Below are 27,610 nucleotides of genomic sequence, written 5' to 3' on the forward strand. Positions count from 1 at the left end.
GTGGTAGAGCGCAAGACTCGACGGCATTCCATGAAGTTCATCAAAGTACAATAGAGCAATCACACCGAAGGCGAGGCGACACGTGAGCGTGAGGATAAAATCCACTCCGAGTATCCCGAGCTCTTTGAGAGCTTATAAATATCATTGTAATTTTGCATACTTGGAGCACCTCACCTATCTATGGTCATGGTTATGTGAATGAAAATGTTGTTCCAAAGAATTGCACTTAGAAACTTTCGAATTGGGAGAACCCGGCTCCTGGCAGTTTGACTACAGTTAGTCTGCCTGTCTGACCTCTAGAAGCGTTGAAAATCCTAAACCTCTCTATTGGCTCGCAGTCTAACTGGTGCCTCTGCCGATCTGACCGTTGATTGGCGGTCTAACCATCAATAGACTTGTGGTCTAACCCTTAGAGCCCAAAACTCTTTGTATGGATTTCGGTCTAACCACCATTTCTATGGTCCAACCGAGCCGTGGTGTGACCGAGCCTAGCGGCGATCTGACCACCAGCGCATGTGATGTTCCAATGTTATCTTTTCATTCCGTTGACATGGCTCGACAAAAATCTTTTCCTTCCCATGTTTATCAGCGTCACCTTTGCCCTAGGTTGTCGAATCTCGAGGCAAGATTCTATTAAGGAGGGGAAGTTTGTTACGTCCCAAAAATTTAATCATGTAATTAAGAGTTCTCTATCATCATCGCGCGTGTTATACGCATTTTTCTATCAAAGTGAGTTAAACATATTCCATAAGTACAAGGACATAGTTTAGAGCTTGTTAGAAATATCCTAAGTGCCAAGGAGTTAGTGAGGTATGCAAAGAGGGGAGACTTATAAAGATTTCAGCAAGAAACCCCACTCATAGTCTGACCAGGCTTACCCGTGATCTGACCGCTAGGTTTGTAGCCACGTGGGCTTGCCACGTGGACTTACTACGGTCTGAGTGGGAGCATTGGTGATCTGATCGCTAGAGCGCAGAGGCTCGACTTAAGTGAATCTGTCACTCTCTCTTGCTCTCTCTCTCACACTCACTCCCTCATTCTCTTCCACACTCCACCCTAGAGAGAGAAGGAAAGCTCCACCTCGATGTCCGTGATAACTAGAGATTGATGGTGGGAACCTCCCCAAGCGTCCGAGGACTTCCCCGAGCTTCTCCCCTCTTCTCCCTCGCTGGAGGCACGCTCATCCAACCTCAAACCCGCACGCCACCACGAAGTTCGATCTCCAAACTGGAGCTTCTCCGGAGTGGATTGATCCGATATGAAGCTGCCATACACTAAGGTGAGGCATCCCCTTGCATTTCCCTGTTGTTTCTGAGCTTGATTCAACCCTCATCTCATTTAGACCCAAGTTCAACTAGCCTAGATCCAATCAATCCATGGAGTATTTTGAGTTTAGCTTGGTGAATGTTGCCAAATCACTTTTGAAGCACTCCACTACCCCATAGAGCATTTGCTACCCTTTGTCATCGAAGGTTTCGCCGGAGTCCTCGCCAGCGACTACGCAAAGGTGCTACCGGTAAGGTCTGGCGGTCTGATAGCCGATAGGGCTAGTTTGACCACCAATTATTGCCGGAGAATCTCAGTTGAAAACCCTATACAAGGGTCAAAATGCCACTAGGGCCAGTCTGATTGTTGATCGGCGGAGGCACATTGACCGCCTGCACAACATTGGTCTCACCGCTAGAGGCCAAAATCTTCTGCACATTGGTGGTTTGACCGCCAGCCTCTGAAAGAAATATGGACTTAGGTTAGCTTATTCGGGGTTTCAAACTTTGAAACCCTAATCACTTAATGATCTTTTGCAAATGTTTTCGAAGAACGACGCTCTAGTATTATTCAAGCATGCATCATGTGCACACTTTTACATCGTTTATTATTTATGCAATGTATTATTATTCTGTTTAGAGAGTGTTGCGCCGATAATCCAAGCGAGTGAAGGCATGCCAACCTCTTGGAGTTTTGCGAGTGTTGTGAGGGAAGTATCAAACAAACCCTAGAGAGTAAGGCAAGCATCTAAGCATATTGCACCCTTGGATTGAATTGTGGAGTCTAAATTCATAAGTTATGGTTTATGTATGTTTGCATGTACAGTGAGTTAATGTCAGGCGTCTATGGGTACAAGCTATGTTGATGCATTACCTCTACCTTGAGTTGTTGATTATCCATATCCTTTTAGCCTTGATAGCATTATTGATGTCTAACGTAAGAGTCGTTCGGAATGCTTAGCAATGCATAGGTCCTTGGTAGAAGTCGAGCAATAGTTCATCCGTTGTTCACGAGCTTAGGGCTTAATTATTGTTCACAAATCTTGATTATGATATTGATGGTTGGATGAGTGGTGAGGTTGAGAAGAGATGTTGGCGGCGCTAGGGGTGTCTTCTGCCGCGGAGGAGTTCCTTAGGGTAGTTCAGGAGAGGAGCTTGGGCACCATAGACCGTTTGCATCATTTAAGCACCGTCCGTTGGTGTAGTTGGCTCTAGCACTTTCCGTAGTAACCACATGCTAATCTAATAGTAAGGTAAGCCAAATATCATATTTTGTGTTGATACATGCCTTGTGGCCCTATGACGTGTGAGAGAAAAAGAAAAGGAGAAGCAAGGTGGCGAGAGCTAGAGGTGTCCGGGATACGCTCGTGGTAACCCTAGTGCCATAGGGGCATTGTAAGTGGGTGGTTCTGGGTATGAGAAAGGTTAACACGGGTACCCCCTTGGGTGGGCCTGTGTTGTCACTCAAGTCATATGGTTCTCATGTCGTGTGAGTAAAGTTGTACCCCCTATAGGGTAAAACAATTCGAATTTACATGCTCTCGATCATGAGCATGCTCCTATCCACTTGCATTGGTCATAGAGTCACAAATGTAGGATAGTTGGTATGGTTTTTTTGACATGGTTGTCGATGGTTGTTGATTACATGAGATGGTTCTATTCACATTTATATTCATGTTGTTTACAGGTTTGGAATGGTTTGTTTGGTTAAGTACAGGTTATCACACATATGTCTTTAGGTTGCGGTTGCATGAGTTCTACTTAACCATGTGGCCTTTTCTTGCTAATCGCTCAATGCATAATCCTTGGAGTTGTACTATTTATATGTGCCCTATATGAATTAAGTCTTACGAGTACCTTCATACTCACGCTACTTTTTCAGGTTTTTCTAGTGAGCAAGAGGCAGTGTATGGCTACTTCACACCCATCGATGTTGGTGGTGGGCCTGGTAGGCAACTACTCTCGAGTGGCGAAGCATCTAGGGTGGAGCCTAAGGGCATGTGGCTCCACTCTTCTTTTGTTATCTATAGTTTTGTTTTTACTGTATAGTTGATCTAATCTTTTGTGTAAATTGTTGTAAATGGTTGAATGCTTAAGAACTTGTAATCTAATGTTGTATACTCGCTTCTTAAGCTTTGTTGGGATATTATATGTTGGAAAGGCATGTGTTCTGATCTTAGACCCAAAACACATCAGTAAGAGGCAACTACTCTCGAAATCTAATTGGGAGGGCTCCGTTCTGTCTCACTTAGTGAAGGACATTTCTGAGGTTGACATGTACGAGGCAGAACCTGGTAACATTGATTGCTACCTTAAGACTACCTCTTGAAAGTCCAAATCGCTTTCCTCAAAGAAAAAAGGCTGAGTTTTGAAAAAGGCCAAGAAAATAAGCAAACACAATGGTGTTAAATGAAAGGCATATTTTAAATTAGCAGAGATCTACGTGATTTGGCTAAAATCAAACTAATATACGATGTATTTGTGAACATTGCCTAGATTTTATTGCCCTACTTGAGATAAAAATATACCATTGATGCAGGGTTCTTGAATCGTCTCTTTGGTGGTTAGGACCTTCAGTGACACTACCTACCATCTCAGGGCAGGTTCGGGGTCATCCTTCTTGGGATTAATGTGGCTTCTTTTGATGTCAAATATATTTTTGATGGGAATTCTCAGTCAGATTCCATCTTTGAAATAAAGTCAACTCATACCAATAGAGACTAGCAGCATTGTATCACTACTACCAGAATAAGCGACAGTGATAATCTAGGATTATCACTGTCGCTTCTCGAACCGACAATGATTGTACATATAAATGATGGTTCGTAACACAAACCAAAGTGGTACAATCTATCATCGCTGGTTCTTGATCTCATTCCACTCGATTTGTATATTTCACTGCCCGTTCCATCTACGAACCGGAAGTGATACTCAATCCAGGAAAAAATTAAACATTCATTCATTAATTTAAATGAGATTAGTATTACTAATGATCATATTAGTATAGTTTATACTAATTATAGAAAAAGATGCTATCATGCAAACAACAGTGTCAAAACCCTAACGCGTGTGTCGACTAACCTAGCTAACTAGCTAGTCGTGCTCGAGTTGAAACTCGACCCACAAACGGAATTCCATGGCCTTGTCATCATCATCATCACAGCTGTCGTCGTCCTCATCGCCGTCGCCATCATCCTCATCGTCGCCGTCATCGTCCTCTTCACCGGTGTCATCGCCGTCATTATCATCTGTGTCGTCGTCATCACCGTTGTCATTGTCGTCTTCCCCTCCTCATCCTCATCCTCCTTCGACGATGGCGACGAGCTTGTTCGGGCCTTCTTGGCCCTCGATGTCTCATCAATGAACGCATCCCACACCTCATCATCCGATGAGGGGGATCTTGGCGAAATGCCAAAATCGAAGGTGGAGGGCACCTCATTCGACGGGGCCTCCACCCCAAATGAGTACATAGGTGTGAGAGGCATCCTCGGAGAATGCTGGGGTGGAGGTGGCAATGGATACTTGTGGATCACGCGGGAGGTGGAGGTGGTCAGCGGTGGGTGAGAGAGAGAGAGAGAGAGAGAGAGAGAGAGAGAGAGAGAGAGCAAGCAGAGTGAAAGAGCGAGCGAGAGGTTCACTTACATTTAAAGTCACGTGCGTGAAGCCTGGTAGTCACGTGCGTGAAGCCTGGTAGTCACGCGCGTGAAGACGTACGGATTTTTGTGTATCACTGCCGGTTCAGAAACACAAACGATGATGATAGCTATTATCAATGCCGGTTATTAAAGCATGTCTTTTAATGAGATAAAATCACTGCCAGTTCTAGCAAAGAATTGGCAGTGATGGCTAGAACTGGCAGTGATGTATCACTACTGGTTCATATTACTAACTAGCGGTGATACAGCATTGCTAGTTCGTATTATTAACTGGCATCATTAGTCACTAAAACTATCGGTTTTTGCTTACTCGACTTTTATGTACGGCTGAAGCTTACGAATCAGTAGTGATATGTTATCACTGCCAGTTATTTTTGAACCTGCGGTGAAGATATGGCACGAATGACCCTTTCTGTGGTACTGTATGGACCTGCTCAAGATGACCTCATGTCGAAACCGGTCCAAGGAAAAGACCAATCTCATCTATATGATGAGCTTAGGAATCAATCCCAACACATAATGATATCATGGATGAATATCATTACAATATCACACTTAATTGTCTTACAAAAGTGACCATCAAGGGCCAAGATCCAAATAAATATGGAGCGGAACTACATAAACACTAATCTCCATGATGAACTCCACAAGCAAAACTGACGTAGAAAGCATCTTTAAATAATCCATCTTCAGCGAACTCTTCAATACCTTCTCCAGCTCAGTGTTTGGTAGTAGCAAGAGTGAGCATATGTCGTACTCAACAAGTTGTGAGGAAATAATATATATATGAAGCCTTGATAATAATATGTCAATATTGCTCTTTTGCATGAAAACGCATTTGAGTAAAAACATTTGAAAAGCAAGTAATAATTAAGTGAACAATTATAAATAAACAACCAACTCAAGACTCTAACCATCTTGACTTAACCAATCTTCCAGCACCTCAACTATGGTTCTCACTACTAAGGTTGAATAACACCTCAATCATATTTCTCGTCACCATGATTGACCAAACTAACCATTAAGTTCTAATTATGTGATGCTTTCTTGCAACTCGTAACCGTGAGTACAACTGATTAACCAGGTTTATGCTATGTAGATGTTGTACCTTACACAAGTCATGATCACCCACAAGTCATGATCAAACTCATTTACCGGTACCTGTCAGTACCTTACACACTACCAATGTGTGCGTAGAGTAACCACTACAAAACCTTTATAATGCATCTCTCAGCACGTGTACCCACTAAGGTATCACTGCTGCTTCAATACATCTCATCAACGGAAGCACCCTCTTGCACTAGTGGAAACCCTAGAGTGCATCTTTCCGTTCCACACAACCAGATGGTCTACACATTGCTTATAGTATGCAAATTAATTGCCTAGGCGCATCCTATATCAGGCTTGTGGTTGTACTATTAACTCGGAAAGATCCCTCCATGAACCAGTCCTTAGATTTGAGAAAGACTATTACAAACCCAACCATACAATTTGTATCGGTCTCATCAACCCACTTGCTCAAATCCCTATACCAAGTTGCTACAAAAATTATACCATCTTTTATCATTGTTTCATAGAACCATTATCATATTTTGTAGATCCATTATCATGATCACCATCCCAAAGTAAGGCTAAACATCATCTACCCTTCTATAACCAAAGCCATAACCATGGCTACAAGGAAGATAAGGGAAAACTAGGATAAAGACTAATTCTTGGGATTTTGACAAATTATTAGCATGTAGGTTTATAATACAAAACATTTTAAAAACTAGGATTAATATGTTCAAGAACACAACTAAACTTCATTCTACTCAGTTCGATGTCAAAGTCTTGGTCCTGAAGTTCTTCTAGCTCCTCAAAAATGTTGGTGTCTACTCGTGAACATAAGAGAAAAAGGCAACATATAAACACCAAGATCCAAAAAGATTTTTCTAAAATTTTCCAAAGCAATCTATGATTTTCTAGGATTTTTCTAGAATTTATTAGCATTTATTTGAATTACAAAACTATATAAAAACACTATCGGACTGGCAGACATGCACTGTGTACCGAGCTAGTGTTTTTGAGCGAAGATGGGCCGGCTCCTCATGACTTCGGCCTAGAAGCGATAGAAGAGAGCAGAAGGGAAAGTGAAGAGGGCTTGGCCGAGCAGACTGACCAGGCCAAGAGGAAAAAAGAAGAGAGGGAAGAGATGTTGGCCCATGGTGGCTTAGGGTTCTTCTCTTTTTATCCTTTTTCTTTTCTATTTTTCTCGTATTTCCTACTTACACTTACACATGTATACGGTATATATAAATATAAAGTATGTATTACTAAATAATGTACTTATAACAAGCACATACACATATACTCAAGCAATCGAAAATGATTATATAGCATATATATAAGGCAAGCACATATATAACAATTATATAACATTTGTATATATATACATATATAGGCAAATACACTTGTTTTGGCTATGTTTATCTTACTCATTTTCTTTTATTACAAACAGGGGAAGAATAGTGATAAGTTCCAAGCCAAGTAGCTTTTCCTATTCAACGCACTCATTGACAACTTGGACCTAAGGAAATAGATTTATCAGTTCACCAATTGTCGAGGCCGGTCCAAAAACTGATCAATCTAATCTATGTGCTGAGCCTAGGAATAAATCCCAACATATTGTGACTTCATACATGATAATCATTATAATATCCAACTTAATCATCTTACAAAAAGTGATCTTTGAGGGTCGAAGAACCAAATAGAACTGTAGCAGAACAACGCAGAATTTAACCTTCATGATGACTCCACATGCAAACCGACATAGAAAATAGCTTAGAAGGATCCATCTTCCCTGAACTCTCCAACGTCTTCTCCAACTGAATTTGTTTGGTGATAGAAAGAGTGAGCACTTGTCGTAGTCAGCATGTTTGAAGAAAAAATAGTATGCATATCAAGACTTCAATAGTAATGGCAATATGGTTCCTTTGCATAAACAAAATTGACATTGAAATAGTTGAAAAAGCAAGTAATGATTAAGTGAATAACAGTAAATAAATAAATTGCTCAAGATTTCAACTATCTTGACTTAACCAACCTTCAAACACCTCAATCAAGGTTCTCACCACCTATGTTGAACAAACCAACACCTCAATCACAGTTCCCTCCACTGTGATTGATAACACCAACCATAACATCAAGTTATAATCATGTGAGGTTTTTCTCGCCACTCTAGCTTGACCGTGAGCATGACTGATTAATCAATTTTACACTTTGTTCTACACTTTACCCACAAGTCATGATCAACTCTTTTGCCGGTACCTATTAGTACCTTACACACTTCCCCTCCCCTATGTGTTCCATGAGACCACTACAAAGCCTTTACAAAACCCCTTTCAACATATGCAAACTCCTCTTGTTGTAATGCCCAAAAATTTTGGAAGGAAATTGGAAGTCGTCGTTTTTGGTTTTTTGGGTATTGAATCGCTCTTGCCGGGAAAGAAAAGAGAAGAAATTGAGGCAAATTGCAGCAGTGTATTTCTATTAAAATAGCGAAGCTTTAACCATGAGAGTGGGCTGAGCCAACCTAGGCTTGGGCCGGTTAGCCTAGCCCCTCCCCCAAAGGCCCAGGCGCCCCCTTCTTTTTCCCCTCCACCCCGCCAAACCCTAGCCATCCCTCTTCTATGCCGCCACCCCCCTGCTGTTGCTCTTGTGCAGTAGAGAGAAGAGAAAGGAAGAGGAGAAGAAGGGGAAGGGAAGGGCAGCAAGGAAAGCAAGGAGAAGAGGGGAAGAGGAGGTTTGGAGCTAGGGGATTTTGGGGTTTTCTTGCTGTGGTGCCCTAAGGTAACAATTCCCCTTCTGTTCTTCATGTTTTGTTTGATGATTATGGCCGGTAGATCTTGGTTTGAGAGGTTTTGGTTAGGGGAATTTGTGGTTTGGGGTCGAACTGAGTGTTCTGCGCGCAGTCAGATTGAGCAGTGTGCGTGTTCTTGATGTTTCGGTGACCTAGATGATTTTTCCTGTGGAAGTGATCAACTAGAAAGTTATAGCTAACGTCGAACCCTAGATACCAGTGAAATTTCAGAATTTTTTGCCATGTGGTTTAGGAGATATTGCTGTCTGAATCTGACTATTGTAACTCTGTCGAATTTCTGTCAGTGTTAGATCTATTCTGTTTTTGGGCATCTTAGTTGCCGAGCCAATTTTTTAGAATGCTAGAAGGTTGTAGAGGATTCATTAAGCTTTCCAATGGTGTGAACAATACAATTTTTCATTGGTTGTAGCTCTAGTTACACTGTTCTGAACTTTTCTGCAATTAATGGTTGACAGATTTCATTGTCGAAGTTCAGAACTTGATTAGGCCTTGTTAGAGATGTTTTATGTAGATCCAAATGATACAAAAGTTGAAGCTTGTGTACATGTCCACAAAAGTTTAGAATTTTTCGTTGCGTATTTCTGGAGATAAACAAGTTTGGGTGGCTGCTGTCTGAAATTGACGATAGGTTTCTGGGGCTGTTTTGCTATGTCATTTAGGAGACCTTAGAGGCATGAGAAAATTGTGTCGTCTCAATGAAATTTGTAGCCCTTGTTTTGTAGTTTCTGAAAATGTATTCGTTTGCTATTATATCTGTGGTAGAAAAATAGTTACAAAAAAGATAAGTACTGCTGCTCCTGTCAAACTAATACGTGTGTGCTGTTTTTGGTCGATATGTCTTGATTGAGGGTTTCGGGCGTAGGAGCGCTTTGTTTTATGTATTTGCATGTTATGAGGAGTATTGGTGCTGAGTTATGGTTATGTTTAGGTGGTGGTTCTTCGTCTCACACTTGTAGTTGGCCATTATCATCGGTAGAAGGCAAGTAAACGTAGCTATGTTGTTGCTACTGTTTTGACTTGTTATTTTCATCACCTACATTTTTATTTCAGAACCATGTCAATTTAACTGTGATCTGAACTTTATGTTATGCTTTATGTTTAAGCATGTTTAATCATTGACTTATATCTATCCTTACGTTGCTACAATTTTTGTGAGCTATATTGTTATTTGACTTGAGGATGAAGTTGAAGTATTATTGGTAGTATACTTTAATGCAATTGCAGCATATTTCTACCATGTGCACTTGCATTTGCATATGCATTGGAAGTTATGTCGTAAAGGTCACGACTGTACCGGTACACATCGTACGTTGCCCGAGGATGGGTGCGATGTAAAGAAGACATATCATTGCATTCATATGCATTCTTGAAAATTAATAACATTTATATGTTATTGTGGATATGAAGTTACACATGTGGTTGTGATCTTTATTTGAAGTCATTCTTTAATGTTGTTAATACTATCCTAACATGTCTTATGTCTTGAAAACTGTATTAAATCGATGCTTAATCAACTTGTGGTTTAAATAACTTGTCAAAACAAGTTTGCTTGCTGGGATTTTATATCTCACCCTTGCATTACTCCTTCCAGGTATTTGATGCATATCGTGAAGGGATGGGAATGTAGCAGCATGTTTTGCACTTCATGCTTATAATTTTTTTTATCATTGTGCTGTAATAATAAATAAAGTTTAGTCCTTAGAGTCGTACGTTTGAAGTTTAAAGTGTGGTGGTGAAGTTAAACTTAATATTTTCCTTTTGGTTCATGTTAGGATGTTTCTATCCGTTATTGTGAGAATCCGCATATCTTGTTTATCTATGTTAATGCTTCCGCGATGTTTTTTTTCGTAGAGGAGATGCTGCCATTTTTTTTTATTATGGCTAGTTGTAGGTTGCGTAGTTTAGTGACATCCCAGGATTCTGGTGGCCCTGGGGTGTTACAGTTGGTATTAGAGCCTAGGCTTTAGATTCTAGGTGAAATAAGGCTTAATTTGACACACTTGCACATGTCGGTTGGGTAAGGGTTTGCATATCTTTGCTCCTATCATGTTATGTTTTGCTCTGTCTAGTGCTTATGCTTAATTACTTGAAATGGATGTTTGTGTTGTTTGTATGTTTTGGTGGCAGTAGTTATGCCACCTAAGAGGCGTGCTCCGGCTACACCAGATGGTGATGGCCAGGCTGAGCTAGTAGCCACGATGCGGGTAATGCAGGACGAGTTGAGGACGTTGAGGCAGGCTGCCTCTGCTGCTGGTGCCCCTACGGGCGCTGCTTCTGGCATTGCTCCTATTGCAGATGGTCCTGTCAGCGGTGTTTCTCTCATGCAGTGGGTTGGCATGAAGCTAGACAGTTTTGACGGCAGTGGTACTCCGGTTCATGCCGCTGATTGGCTGTCGTATGTGGAGGACAAGATGGAGGCTTTTGATGTGTTGGCTCACGATCGTGTTTGTTATGGGGTACAACTGCTGAAAGGTGAGGCTCAGATATGGTGGAAGGGTGTGCAGTCAGCTCGCACGGCTGCACATGGCCCGTTGTTCTGGTACGAGTTTGTCAGGCAGTTTGAGAGGAGGTTCTACCCGGTGACTTTCCTGGATAGGATGAAGATTGATCTGAATGCCTATACGCAGGATAAGAAGTTAGTTGTGGAGTATGAAGTGGGCTTCAATTAGATTGTCCGCTTCGTCCCACACGTGGCGCATGATGAGGTAGAGAAGGCAAAACACTTTCGTCAAGGTCTTAAGCATTCGATCCGCCAAGTGTTGGGTGCTTTTCCAGTGGTTGACTTCCGCACTACAGTGGAACATGCTTTAGGTGTGGAGATGCAGCAGGTGTACACTGCTGACGTGCAGAAGTCTTCAGGTGGTGAGCAGTGTCGCGGTCAGAGCGATAGGAAGGGCCATTCTGGTGGCCCTATTCACAAGAAGGGGAAGTTCCAGCGTCACCAGCCATACCGCGGCAAGTCTTCTCAGTCCAGTGCTTCAGGAGGGAGCGCACCTCAGTACCGGGCTGTTCCCAAGCCTGGCATGGGGCTGGTGTGCTTCCGGTGTGGCGACGCGCACCGTCGTGTGGAGTGTCAGTGGACCGGCAGGTGTTCTATCTATGGCATGGATCACAAGGACGTGGTATGTAGGAAGAATCCCAATGGGAAGGTGCGTTGGGAGCCAGTGTCTTCTTCCTCAGCTTCACATTCTAGTAGCACCGTCTAGATGATGGCGGCGACCTCCTCTGCACAGCAACACCTTTCTGCGCCGCCCACTCTGTAGTGCTTGCCGGCGCCTTCCACTCAGCAGTACCTGCCCATGCCAGTCTACCCTCAGTACTTGATGGCGCCTCCGACTACACCGACTACTCCTTCGATGCCTCAGTCTGGGTTGTTTTGACCAACCCAGGCTACTGCTCCTTCGGCACCTCCAGTTCCAGCGGCATATGCTATGCCCTGTGTTGATGGTAGAGACCGTGGAGACGTGGTGACAGGTATTATTTCAGTTGATTCATTTGATGCGCATGCTCTTTTCGATTCTGGCGCTAGCTTCTCATTTGTCTCGGAGGGTTTTGTGGTTCGTGCTAGTCTTTTTATGCAGAAGATTAGTCAGTCTATTGTTGTCAGTTTTGCTAGAGGTCTCATCTCCAGTTCTTCTGTTTGCCCCGGTTGTGCTATTCATCTTGCTGATGAAACCTTTGTTGCTAATCTGGTGGTAATTCCTTTGGATCCTTTTGACGTTATTCTTGGCATGGATTGGCTTTCTCAGTATCGAGCTGTTATCTCCTGTTTCTGGAAGACAGTCTCTTTACAGGCACCGTCAGGTCGAGAGGTGGTCTTTCAAGGTAGTGCGGTGAAGTACACTCTCTCTTTGTTGTGCCAGTTGTTTCCTGATTGTTGGACTCGGAAGTCTGGCGTTCTTTTGGTGATGGTCGAGGATCGCAAGGTTGCCTTGCACATGGAGATATCCCAGTGGTGTGTCGCTACTCCGATATTTTTCCTGATGAACTTCCAGGTGTGCCCCCTGAGCGTGATTCGATTTTTGAGATCAAGTTGGTTCCTGGCACGCAGCCTGTCTATAGAACTATGTATCCGATGGCTCCAGTGGAGCAGGTGGAGTTGAAGAAGCAGTTAGATGATCTTCTTGCTAAGGGATTCATCAGACCTAGTAAGTCACCTTGGGCTTTCCCGGTGCTGTTTGTGGAGAAGAAGGATGGCTCTAAGAGGCTATGTGTGGATTATTGTGCTCTTAATCAGGTAACCATCAAGAATAAGTATCCTCTGCCTCGTATTGATGCTCTCTTTGATCAGTTAAGAGGTGCTAAGGTATTTTCCAAGATTGATTTGAACTCTGGGTATCACCAGATAAGGATTAAGGAGGAGGATATTGAGAAGACTGCTTTTATCACGAGGTATGGGCATTATGAGTATGTTGTTATGTCTTTTGGACTAACGAATGCCCCTTCTATCTTTATGGAAGCGATGAATAAGATGTTGCATGAGTACTTGGATGACTTTGTTGTTGTTTTCATCAATGATATTTTGATCTACTCTAAGTCCGATGAGGAGCATGAGTGTCATCTTAGTCTTGTTTTGGATGCTCTTCGGAAGAATAAGTTCTATGCAAAGTTGAAGAAATGTGCTTTCTGGCTTTCTGAAGTGAGCTTCCTTGGGCATGTGATTAATCAACATGGTATTATTGTTGATCCTAAGAATGTTGCGTCAGTGGTGGAATGGCAAAGGCCAACTAGTGTGACGGAGATACGGAGCTTCCTTGGTCTTGCTGGTTATTACCGGCGTTTTGTGCAGGACTTCTCTAGTATTGCAAAGCCGATGACCAAGCTTACTGAGAAGGGTGTTCCTTTTATGTGGACTGATGATTGTGAGGCCAGTTTCCGGACTCTGAAGGATAAGTTGGTGAATGCTCCTATTCTAGTTTTGCCTGAGAGCAGCAAGCGCTTCACGGTGTATACAGATGCTTCCCGTATTGGTCTTGGTTGTGTGCTTATGCAGGATGGCAAAGTAATTGCTTATGCTTCCCGACAGTTGAAGAACCATGAGAGGAACTATCCTACCCATGATCTAGAGTTGGCTGCAGTGGTGTTTGCTTTGAAGTCTTGGAGGCATTATCTCTATGGTGAGTCTTGTGATATCTTTACTGATCACAAAAGCCTCAAGTATATTTTTACTCAGAAGGAGCTGAATTTGAGGCAGCGTAGATGGCTTGAGTTGATAAAGGATTATGATCTGACGATCCAGTATCACCCTGGGAAGGCTAATGTGGTGGCAGATACCCTAAGCAGGACGGGTGTTCCTAAGACAGTGATGCCTTTGGTTGCAGAATTGGATCGTATGGGTATTTCCTTTTGCTATGCAGGCACTGCAAGAGAGGAGACCCAGTTGATCATTCAGTCACCCATACTCGAGAGAGTGCGTGAGGCACAGCAACATGACCGCTTGATTCAGGAGGTTCGCAAAAGGATTGTGGATGGCAGACCTCGGGAGTTTAGTATCGATGAGTATGATGTAGTCCATTTCAGAGGACGTCTTTGTGTGCCACAGAAGTCAGATGTGAAGGTGGACATCTTGAGAGAGGCTCATCGGACTCCATATACAATTCATCCTGGTGAGACTAAGATGTACAGAGATCAGAAGCGGAGCTTCTGGTGGAAAAGGATGAAGGTTGATATTGCTGAGTATGTGGCAGCTTGTGGTGTATGTCAACAGGTAAAGGCCGAGCATAAGAGGCATGCGGGGTTGCTTCAGTCTTTAGAGGTTCCCGAGTGGAAATGGGAGCATATCACTATGGACTTTGTGGTTGGTTTACCCCGATCGCCTCGTGGTAGGGATGCCATATGGGTTGTTGTGGACAGGCTCACTAAGTCCACGCATTTCATTCCTATGAAGACGACGAGTTCTGCTCAGGATTTAGTTCCCTTGTATATCAAGGAAGTGGTGAGGTTGCATGGTGTGCCTAAGTCGATTGTATCAGATCGAGACACCAAGTTTGTATCGAAGTTTTGGTAGAGCCTTCAGAGTGCTATGGGCACTAAGCTTTCTTTGAGTACCGCTTTTGATCCTCAAACAGATGGGCAGTCCGAGCGGACCATTCAGACCTTGGAGGATATGCTACGTGCTTGTGTCCTTTCTTGGAAGGGCAGTTGGGAGGATCACCTTGCTTTGGTGGAGTTTGTCTATAATAACAGTTATCATGCTAGCATTAAGATGGCTCCATATGAGGCTTTGTATGGCAGGAAGTGTGTTTCCCCCCTGTGTTGGGATTCGTCTGGTGAGAGGGCTGTGCTTGGTCCTGAGATCGTTCAGCAGACTACCGAGAAAGTGCGGGAGATACGGCAGAACATGTTGGCCGCTCAGAGCCGACAGAAGAGTTATGCAGATGTGAGGAGACGTGAGCTGGAGTTTGTGGTAGGTGACCAGGTTCTCCTCAGAGTATCGCCCACAAAGGGTGTTGTTCGATTTGGCACTACAGGGAAGCTTAGCCCGAGGTACATTGGACCTTTTGTCATCACAGCTCGAGTTGGTAGTTTGGCTTACCGTCTATAGTTACCAGATTCTATGAGTGGTGTGCATAATGTCTTCCATGTATCCATGTTGAGGAAGTATCTGCGGGATCCAGAGCATAAGATTGATCTTGAGCCTACCGAGAAAGTGAGGAAGATGATGATCAAATATGTGAAGGTTTTATGGACTAATCAGTCAGAACGTGAAGCTGCTTGGGAACTCGAGGAGCAAATGCGTAAGAGGTATCTAGCTCTTCGAGGAAGGTCAATTTTAAGTTTTGGTTTAAGTTGGTATGTTTCTTTTCCGTAGCGGTCGTAGTATAGCTGAATTCGGGGACGAATTCTTTAAAGGAGGGGAGAATGTAATGTCCTAAAATTTTGGAAGGAAATTGGAAGTCATCGTTTCCGGTTTTTTGGGTATTGAATCGCTCTCGCCGGGAAAGAAAAGAGAAGAAATTGAGGCAAATTGCAGCAGTGTATTTTTTTAAAATAGAGAAGCTTTAACCATGAGAGTGGGCTGAGCCAACCTGGGCTTGGGCCGGTTAGCCTAGCCCCTCCCCCAAAGGCCCAGGCGCCCCCTTCTTTTTCCCCTCCACCCCGCCAAACCCTAGCCATCCCTCTTCTATGCCGCCACCCCCCTGCTGTTGCTCTTGTGCAGTAGAGAGAAGAGAAAGGAAGAGGAGAAGAAGGGGAAGGGAAGGGCAGCAAGGAAAGCAAGGAGAAGAGGGGAAGAGGAGGTTTGGAGCTAGGGGATTTTGGGGTTTTCTTGCTGTGGTGCCCTAAGGTAATAATTCCCCTGCTGTTCTTCATATTTTGGTTGATGATTATGGCCGGTAGATCTTGGTTTGAGAGGTTTTGATTAGGGGAACTTGTGGTTTGAGGTCGAACTGAGTGTTCTGCACGTAGGCAGATTGAGCAGTGTGCGTATTCTTGATGTTTCGGTGACCTAGATGATTTTTCCTGTGGAAGTGATCAACTTGAAAGTTGTAGCTACTGTCGAAAACTAGATACCAGTGAAATTTCAGAATATTTGGCCATGTGGTTTAGGAGATATTGCTGTCTGAATCTGACTGTTGTAACTCTATCGAATTTCTGTCAGTGTTAGATCTATTCTGTTTTTAGGCATCTTAGTGCCGAGCCAATTTTTCAGAATGCTAGAAGGTTGTAAAGGATTCATTAAGCTTTCCAATGGTGTGAACAATGCAATTTTTCATTGGTTGTAGCTCTAGTTACGCTGTTCTGAACTTTTCTGCAATTAATGGTTGACAAATTTTGTTGTCGAAGTTCAGAACTTGATTAGGCCTTGTTAGAGATATTTTATGTAGATCCTAATGATACAAAAGTTGAAGCTTGTGTTATGATCTACATTTCCACAAAACTTTAGAATTTTTCGTTGCGTATTTCTGGAGATAAACAAGTTTGGGTGGCTGCTGTCTGAAATTGACGACAGGTTTCTAGGGCTGTTTTGCTATGTCATTTAGGAGACCTTAGAGGCATGAGAAAAATGTGTCGTCTCAATGAAATTTGTAGCTCTTGTTCTGTAGTTTCTGAAAATGTATTCGTTTGCTATTATATCTGTGGTAGAAAAATAGTGATGAAAAAGATAAGTACTGCTGCTCCTGTCAAACTAATACGTGTGTGTTGTTTTTGGTCGATATGTCTTGATTGAGGGTTTCGGGCGTAGGAGCGCTTTGTTTTATGTACTTGCATGTTATGAGGAGTGTTGGTGCTGAGTTATGGTTATATTTAGGTGGTGGTAAAAGTTGGCCATTATCGTCGGTAAAAGGCAAGTAAACGTAGTTATGTTGTTGCTACTGTTTTGACTTGTTATTTTCATCACCTACACCTTTATTTCAGAACCATGTCAATTTAACTATGATATGAACTTTATGTTATGATTTATGTTTAAGCATGTTTAATCATTGACTTATATCTATCCTTACGTTACTATAATTCTTGTGAGCTATATTGTTATTTGACTTGAGGATGAAGTTGAAGTATTATTGGTAGTATACTTTAATGCAATTGCAGCATATTTCTACCATGTGCACTTGCATTTGCATATGCATTGGAAGTTATGTCGTAAAGATCACGACTGTACCGGTACACATCGTACGTTACCCGAGGAGGGGTGCGATGTAAAAGAAGACATATTATTGCATTCATATGCATTCTTGGAAAATAATAACATTTATATCTTATTGTGGATGGATATGAAGTTACACATGTGGTTGTGATCTTTATTTGAAGTTATTCTTTAATGTTGTTAATACTATCCTAACATGTCTTATGTCTTGAAAACTGTATTAAATCGATGCTTAATCAACTTGTGGTTTGAATAACTTGTCAAAACAAGTTTGCTTGCTGGGATTTTATATCTCACCCTTGCATTACTCCTTCCAGGTATTTGATGCATGTCGTGAAGGGATGGGAATGTAGTAGCACGTTTTGCACTTCATGCTTATAATTTTTTTTTATCATTGTGCTATAATAATAAATAAAGTTTAGTCCTTAGAGTCGTACGTTTGAAGTTTAAAGTGTGGTGGTGAAGTTAAACTTAATATTTTCCTTTTGGTTCATGTTAGGATGTTTCTATCCATTATTGTGAGAATCCGCATATCTTGTTTATCTATGTTAATGCTTCCGCGATGTTTTTTTTTCATAGAGGAGATGCTGCCATTTTTTTTTATTATGGCTAGTTGTAGATTGCGTAGTTTAGTGACATCCTAGGATTCTGGTGGCCCTAGGGTGTTACACTTGTGCCTTACGGAAACTCGGGAAGTTCAACCTTCCATTTTGTACAACCAAATGGTCTACACCATATTGAGAATGAAGTAAATTAATTGGCTAGGCCCATCCTGGATAAGGCTTATGGTTATACTGTTAACTCGGACTGATCGCTCCATGAACTAGTCCTTAGATCTGAGCAAGACTATCACAAATTCGGCAGTACATCATGTACCAATCTCATTCAAACTAGTTGCTCAAATCGTAATTTCATGTTACTACAAAATTTTTCATCATATTTTATCATAGTTGCATAGGATCATTATCATATTTAGTTGAGCCATCGTCATTATCACTATCCCATGAAAAGGCTAAGCATTACCTACCCTTCCATAACCATGGTGACAGGATTGATAAAGGAATACCAGGGTAAATCCTAGCTTGGGATTCCCAAAAAGATTATTAGCATGCATGCTTATAACGTAAAACATATGAAAAAATGGGATTAATATGCTCAAGGACACAACTTGCCTTCACAATACTTAGTTGCATCTTCAAAGCATGTATCCTGATGTCCTTCTAGCTCCTCTGGAATGTCAACACATAAATACCAAGATCCAAAAAGATCCAAATAGCATATAAGAAATAACCTCACTCAAAAGATTAGTTTTTTCTAGAAATTTTGGCCAAAGAACAAATCGAATTGGAGCTATGGTTGACAAGTTAGGACCTCTAGAAGATTAAAACAAGACCTACAAGTGAAACTATGTGATTAGTAGTTTTTCTAGAATTTTCCATAGCAAATTATGATTTTCTAGGATTTTTCTAAAATCTATTTGCATTTTTTGAAGTATGTAGCCATATAATATATTAAATAGTATTAATAAATATTTTTTTAAAATTATTAAAACTATTGTCAAATTTAATCCTAATTATCAGAATTATTTTATACTAAAAACATATTTATTGCGTAATTATCATATTTATGATGCTACCAACTGAAAACAAATAAAAAAGAAAACAAAAAGCTAACTAGGCTGCCTACTGGTCACTACATGTGGATGACACGCAAGCAAGTCTCGTGATGTGGTGCTGACAATGCTGGATAGGTTGTAGCCGACATCGATTGCTGACTGGGATAGCCGATTGGATAGCCACGTGGGCTCCTGTGTAGAGGTCGCAACGATGTCGTAGACACATGAGCGAAAAAGGCTGACCTAGCACTGAGCTAGCATGGTGACGTGGTTGGCTGAGTGGATCTAAGATTATTTAAATATATATCGTTGATCGGTGATCAAACGACTATGATCCAATCTAACTGAACCAGTACGTTGTTCTAATTGGGTGGTCGGTAGCTTACCTCCTTGGTCTTCGGTTAGTCAGACGACGGCATAGCACTTCCTGCAGCGGAGACTCATCGAAAGATGGCCAGAACCTCGCCGTGCTACGTGATCTCTACTCCAATGTGCGCTGGAACACGAACAACACTCTAACGCAAACTCGTTTGGGCTAGTGTCATTGTCGGTGAGCCTCAGAGAAGGTTGGCGATGGTGAGTGGCGGTGAAAACATTTGAAGCTCATCAAAGATAGGGTTTTGGTGCTGTTCTTGACTTAGCGACTTGGGCAAAATGGTAAGGATGCTCTGGGGAGGGTCATGGGTCACATATATATACTCACGAGGACATGAGAGATCGTGGCCAAGTCGTACTAGGTTTTTTTAGCTGCGGGATCCATCCTAGCTCGATCTCCTAACTCAAATGAGCTTGGTTAATCCTCGATGGGCAAAAAGTCACGTTGAGCTCCTGGACTCTTTAGGTGAATCCTTGAGTCTAATCTCCTTTCAATTTCACACGAATTTGAAGTTGACCCTTACAGCTCACTGTTGAACACAGACGTGATTCCATTGATTGAGTCAGGCTTGACAACAGTTAACATGGGCTACGTCTTCATGAGGATCAAATGAACACATCTTAATGGTCTCTAGGTGGACTCCGTCTTAGACATTTCTGGTCGAACCACCGAACCACACATCTTTTTTTGGTGGGAGGGTACTCTGAGTAGTGAATCAACACGAGCTCCTCCGCTGTTGGCTTCATGTCGGACGACAATAGAAAGGGTGAGATGAAGAAGAAGAGAGGTGGCCTGGTTGGGTTGGCGTACATGTGCGGAGTATGGTCCAGGACGACTTGCGGCCCATATCCGAGAAGGAGGGAGAGAGGAGAGAAGAGACAGGGTGAGCGGACCGGCAGGCCGGGTGGAAAGAAAAGAGAGGGAAAGGGTGGCCGGTGAGGAGATGGGCTGAGAGGTGAGTCACCTTGATGACCTTTTCCTTTTTCTCCGTTTCCTTTTCTTTTCTGTTATCCTTTTCCAAAACCAATTTCTTGTATCCACATATACATACATGTATACATCTATGTATACAACATATATATTATTTAATATATACTATAAATCAAATAACATTTATATGTATACAAACAACTCAACAATCAACTCAGCAATTGCAACAAAGAGAAAACATTTTGTATATACATTTTGATGTATATATATATATTTTTATTTAGGTTTCATTTATTCCATTCTTTTATTTTCTTTTATAAATAATAATTTTTTGATTTGTGATGAAATTGGGTTGCATCAATGCACCTTGGAAAACAACCTCCAAACCCCTACATTTGAAAAGCTTGACCGCACACTAATGGGAAGAGAGACACTAGTCATGGCTCATTCTCTCGAGCGGACGATGCCACATTGCTCCTATTCTTACCGATATTAGTAATCCTGTGGTAAGGTTGGGCAGCAAACCATTTGAGTTCGAACAGGGATGGTTAAACCATGAGGGTATTGCTGAATGGGTCACTAAGGTGTGGAATCAACTGAGAACTGATCGGAACCCCATGAAGAGATGGGAAAAAACGTTCACTAAGACATCATCTCATGGGTTGGGTAGCAAACACTGCAGGAACATACAAACTAGAAAAGAAAGATCTCTTGGAGAACATAGATGACCTTGACAGAACAGTCAAGTCACGGAGTTACTGATCTAGAGATAAATTTAAAAACTCGACTGATGAAAATTTGGTCATGCTCCTTCATGTAGAGGAACTAAAATGGTATCAAAGAACCAAAGCAAAACAGACTCCATGGCGATGATAACACAATATATTTTCATATTTTTGCAAATTGCAAACATAGGAAAATCCATATTTTCTGCTTACAACAGGAGGAGGGTACAATTGAAGAAGACTCACAAATCACAAAATACAATACAAATTTCTACAAAAACCTTTTCGGTCCACCAAAGATCATTCACCTCTCATTGAATGAATCACATCGAGAGGACATCCCTTAGGTAATGGATGCCAAAAATGATATCTTAATGGCTCTTTTCACTAAAAGAGAAGTGCAGGATGCAGTGTTTCAGATGGAACACAATAAGGCCCTCAGGCGAGATGAATTCCAGGTAGAGTTTTACCAGATATTTTGGAACATCATCAAACATGAAGTGATGATGCTATTTCATGAATTGCATTCTAGAACACTACCGCTCCATAGCCTAAACTTCTGTATAATTACGTTGCTTCCTAAAATCAAAGAGGCATGTTGTATTCAGCAATATATGCCTATTTGCTTGCTAAATGTCATGTTCAAGATATTCACTGGCAACCAACCGCATAAATGGAGTAGCGGATTGGATTACTCTACCAACTTAGTCTGTGTTCGTGCGAAGTAGAAACATCCTTGAGGGGGTTGTAATTCTACATGAGACCATTCATGAAGTTTACTGAAAAAGATGAATGGAGTCTTACTGAAAAATAAACTTTGAAAGGCATACGACAAAGTCAAGTGGCCTTTCTTACTACAGGTTTCTCGTCTAAATGGTGTTCTTGGGTGGAAACCTTCATTTCTGATGGTAGTGTAGCGGTTGAAGTCAATGATGATATTACGCCAAGGTGATCCGCTCTCCCTGATGTTATTTAACATAGTTGGTGATATGTTGGCAGTTATTATTGAGAGGGCTAACAGAGAAGGGCAAATTGATAGCTTAGTTCCACATGTTGTGGAGGATGATTTATCTATCCTATAATATGCCGATGATACAATTTTATTTATGGACCATGATTTGGAAAAAGCCAGGAACATGAAGGCCTTATTCTGTGCTTTTGAACAACTCCGAGCCTAAAAATCAATTTGCACAAAAGCGAACTGTTCTGTTTCAACACAGCCCAGGATAATACGGCTGAGTATGCCCAACTTTTTAGGTGTGCATTGGGTGAGCTCCCTATGTGGTACCTGGTTATCCCGATCTACTATCGAAAGCTGAATAATTCAGATTGGAAAGGAGTCGTGGAACAGTTTGAAAAGAGACTAAGCAGTTGGATGAGCAAGCATCTGTCCATTGGTGGATAGCTTGTTCTCCTCAATTCAGTTCTCAGTACTCTCCCCACCTACATGATATCATTTTTCCTTATTCTGCGAGGGGAGGTACTAAAGCGTCTTGACTACTTTCGCTCAATATTTTACTGCCAAAGTGATAGTCAAAAGAAAAAGTATATGTGCCAACCCAAAGATCAAGGTGGTGTGGGGATAAGAGACCTCGATGCCCATAATTTGTCACTTCTTTGTGTCGAATATCTAACTATAGGGTATATGCGCATAAGAAGTATACCATACACAGACAGGGTATATACAACACAGATTAGGCAGCTCCAGATATCACGGAACCGAATCAACAATACTTGATACACCCAGAATCAAGGAAGTATATACTAGGAAGGTCTAGATTGGTTTCCCACCTCAGAATGATTATATTCAAAACAAATCTATCTACTTGGACGTCAAGAAAGACAACTCCCTATTGACTACGGCTGGATAGGTGTCGGTACATCACCCCTATATAAGGCGGAAAGGCTGGGGGGAGAGGGGGAAAAGGAGGACGCAAGCATCAAGACCCTAGCAGAGGAGATACTTGGTAACTTTAGCCCTAGGTTAGATTAGATCCAATCTACTCCTTATAATGGTTTTAGCCACATTGCTTGTACTTGAGATCATTAACATAAAGCAGCAATACCCCCACAGGACGTAGTGTACTACTCTAATCGGAGACCCGAACCTGTATACATCGTGTGTCTCGTTTCATGATCAATCCCTACACTTGAATGTACCTAGTCAAATTTATGGACACATTATCGGGAACTAATCTTCGACAATTGGCACGCCAGGTAGGGGCCTTCTTCTGTTTTGTAGGATTAATCATGCCTCGGCTCACTTTTGCGTTGGATTCTCTGACATCGGCTTCTACGACCACTTTAAGTCAACAGCGGACATCTTCGAGTCCCCTCTCGTTGACTCTGAGATCTTCTTTGGAACTATGTTTTTCCGTTGGGACGATCAAGGTGGACTGATCCACATCGGTGCCCTCGAGTCCAGACCATTGGATGCGTACCGCGAGGTGGGACATCTCGAGTGGGATCCCACGGAACCTAATGTTCTTCACTGCATGGACACCGACAGCGAGGAGGGTGGTGACGATGACTCCAACACTAGCCAGAGCAGCCGAATAGATCGATTCTTGTTTATGGCCAGAGGAGACAACGCCCCACCGACTGACCCAATGGCGGTGGGTCCAAATGCCATGGTCGACAACGGCGCGGGAATTCCTGAAGATTCGGCGACAGCTATCGTAGCTGACGGTACCGGCGCTGCGTTACCACCTAAAACTTTTACAACTAGAGTCTTATGTGCACCCGACACAACCCTCCACCGACGGACCACAGGAGGGAAGATGCCTCTTGGCCTTTCCCGACGACTTCCGGTGTGTGCGCCTCCGCCTGTGACAGCCCACAGCTCAAGGGACAAACTCCCTCTGAAAAGTCACCATGAGGCTTCATCGGCTCGACCGCAACCGAGCCTCGGTAGCGACGTATTTAGTACTCCAGACACTAACGTACAAGGAGCTAATCTGATTCTAAGATCCCTTCTAGAGTTGGATCCGGTGAACCCACTAACTCCTATGTGCTCCAGAGTTGGAACTGGGATGTCAATCAAGTCAAGGCCCTACTCGAGCAGCCCAGATCCACGTTGCTCGAGCAAACAATCCCTGCAATTCTAGGCTCCCTAGTTGGTACGGTCCTAGCTCAAGGAGCCACGGGCTGGAACGCTCTCGAGTAGAGGAATCTCAGACGGGAAGCTCAGGTGGTTGAGCCCGAACATGACACTGTAGGCCAAACTGTAGCTGTCCTATCCATAGGGATAGAAACCAGAAAAACCTGAGGAACGTATTCCTCACAACCGGCATGATCTACAAGCGATGATCGAAAACCGCCATGAGGAACGCTGTGAAGACGATTGCCGCTACTACGACCACAGATCTACAGGATGAGATAGTTGACATGACTCCCTTGCTCAAAGAGACAGGCGTGACAGTCCCCCACCACCTCCTCCTGAAGAGTTCAACAAGGGCTGCAAGGCTTTCAAACATGAATTTCGGTCAATTCAGTGGCCCGAGAAGTTCAAAGTGGGTTCGATCCAGAAGTATCACAGAAAGATTAGTCACAATGAGTGGTTACAAATCTACAACACTATCATTCGAGCAGCCGGTGGTGACAAACGAGTAATGGACAACTATCTGTTAACTTCCCTTGATGGACCCGCAAGGTCTTGGTTGCTAAACTTGTTGCCCAACTTGATTCGTTCATGCACAGAACTTAAGGCTCCGTTCATAGCCAATTTCCAAGGCACATTCGAGCGCTCGGGAACAGAGAACGACCTTCACCAGCTGCACCAAAGCGACGACGAATCCCTTCGAGATTTCATCCGTCAGTTCAGCGACAAGCGTAACATAATCCCGGATATCTCTGATGAGTCGGTAATCAACGAGGTGCTCAGGACACGGATCTGTGTGGAAAGATGGCTACTCAAAATATCCGTATGGTCAAAGAGCTTTTCGAGTTGGCCGATAAGTGCGCAAAATGAGCGGAAGCTCAGGTGCGCACTAAAAACCTTCAATTTAGCAAGGATAAACTCGAGTCTTTGAAGAGCGGAGGAAGGAACAAACCCGGTGACAAGCGCAAGGGTCCCTATACGACTACTGCCATTGTCGACAAGAGCAAATCGCGTGACATTGGGGACAACAAAGGCCTCAGTTGACGTAGCGGAAAGTAGTGTCCCATCCATCGGAGCAACCAGCATGACTTCGACAAGTGTTATGTGTTTAAGATGAAACTTGATGAATAGATCAAGGCAAATGCTGAGCGTGGCAATAAGTAGGCTAAGCCAAACGTTCAGGGTGACGAGCCCCAGTTCCATGAGGCTGACCATAGTTTGGCACACATCTTCGGAGGATCCGCCACGTATGAACCCAAAAGGCAGTACAAGGCGGTCGAGCGAGAAGTCAACCTGGCCCTAACTGGGCCCACTCGGTATCTCAAGTGGTCGGAACAGCCAATCACCTTTGATCAAACCGACCATCCAACTGGCGTAACACATCCTGGTCAATACCTAGTCGTGGTTCAGCCAACCATACTCAACATCAAAGTTTCCAGAACTCTAGTCGATGGTTGTAGTTCACTCAATCTCATCTTCTCCAAAACCTTGGACAAGATGGGAATTCAGAGATTAGAGCTTACGACAGGAGTCAAGCCTTTCCACGGCATAACTCCCAACTCATTGACCATGCCTCTAAGCCATATTGAGCTACCGATCACATTTGGCACGCCCAACAACTTCTGTACAGAAAAAGCTGACCTTCGATGTCGTGAACTTCGAGACGATGTACAATGTAATCCTAGGCTGCCCAATGTTGGGCAAGTTCATGGTAGTGGTTCATTATGCCTACCAAACACTGAAGATCCCTGGACCCAATGGGGTCATTATGGTCAAAGGAGATCAGCGCGCAGCAGTCAAATGCGACAAGCAAAGCCTGGATATGGTCTAACACTTCAGTCGAGCGGCTACCACTCCTGAGGATGAAACTCTAAGCATCAAAAGCATCGAGGCCAAAGATTCTAGGCTCATAAGTCTTGCTAGTACTCCTAAATCCGATGACACCACTAAGGGCAAGACCAATGACGGCACCAGCAACAAAAAGACTGATGGTTGCGTCAAGACAGTGCCCCTCAACTCGTCTGAACCATCCAAGACGGTTAAGCTTGGGGCTAATCTTGACCCCAAATAGAAACTCGAGCTCATCACTTTCCTCCAGGCAAACTAAGAAGTGTTAGCATGGCAACCATTCGATATGCCTGGGGTCCCCAGGGAGGTTATCGAGCATCGACTAGCTGTTAAACCTGACGCCAAACCTGTGGTGTAGAAGTAGCGAAGATTTGCGGAAGATAGGAAGCAAGTCATCTAGGAGGAGGTCGATAAGCCACTAAAGGTGGGCTTCATTCAGGAAGTGCGTCATCCTATGGCTCACAAATCCCGTCCTGGTCAAGAAAGCCAATGTCAAATGGAGAATGTGCGTCGACTTCACCGACCTCAACAAGGCTTGTCCCAAGGATCCTTTTCCTCTCCCGCGCATCGACCAGATCCTCGACTCTACGGCAGGCTGCGCATTGCTATATTTTCTAGATGCCTATTCAGGGTGTTACCAAATTAGCATGGGATTACAGGATGGGGAGAAAACGGCTTTTACTACTCCCTTTGATGTATTTTGCTATGTAAAGATGCCTTTCAGTTTAAAAAATGTTGGTGCTACGTATCTAAGGTGTATTCGAAACTATCTACAACCCCAATTCGGGCGCAATGTAGAAGCATACGTCGATGATGTTGTAGTCGAATCAAAAACCGAAAACGCATTGGTTGACGATCTCAAGGAAATGTTCAACAACCTCAGGAAGTATCGCATGATGCTCAACCCCGAAAAATGCACGTTTAGTGTGTTGTCCGGCAAGCTTCTCGGGTTTGTGGTGTCAAGTCACGGCATTGAGGCCAACCCACTCAAAATTGAGGCTCTCGACCACATACAGTCACCTCGAACACTGAAGGAGGTTCAAAAACTGACAGGTTGCATTACTGCTCTTAGTCGATTCATTTCTAGGATGGGCGAGCGAGGGATACCTTTCTTCAAGCTGTTGAAGAAACAAGATCAGTTCGAGTGGACAGAAGAAGCAGAGTGTGCCTTCCAAGACTTAAAAAAGTACTTATCGTCTCCATTAATCCTTACACCCTCTAATGAAAAAGAGGAGCTTTTTTTATATTGCAGCTACCCCACAAGTTGTAAGCACGGTACTGGTAGTCGAACAGGAATGTCCCGAGAAAAAGGCCAAGGTCCAGAAACCTGTTTACTACGTGAGCTAGGTTCTACACGATGCTAAGCTACGATACTTGCAAGTACAGAAGCTGATATATCCAGTCTTGATGTCTTCCCAGAAATTACGGAAATACTTTCAAGCGCATAGGATCACCGTCATAATGACGTACCCACTGAAGGATGTAATACGCAATCGGAAAGTTACTGGACGAATCGTGCAATGGGCGGTAGAGCTAAATGAGTTCGACGTAAGCTACGCACCACGCACAAGCATGAAGTCCGGAGTGATAGCAGATTTTATCACTGAATGGATAAGCGTTGAATAAACAAGGCCAAACATGATCCC

The sequence above is a fragment of the Phragmites australis genome, chromosome 18, assembly GCF_958298935.1.
Source record: "Phragmites australis chromosome 18, lpPhrAust1.1, whole genome shotgun sequence".
Classification (NCBI taxonomy): Eukaryota; Viridiplantae; Streptophyta; class Magnoliopsida; order Poales; family Poaceae; genus Phragmites; species Phragmites australis.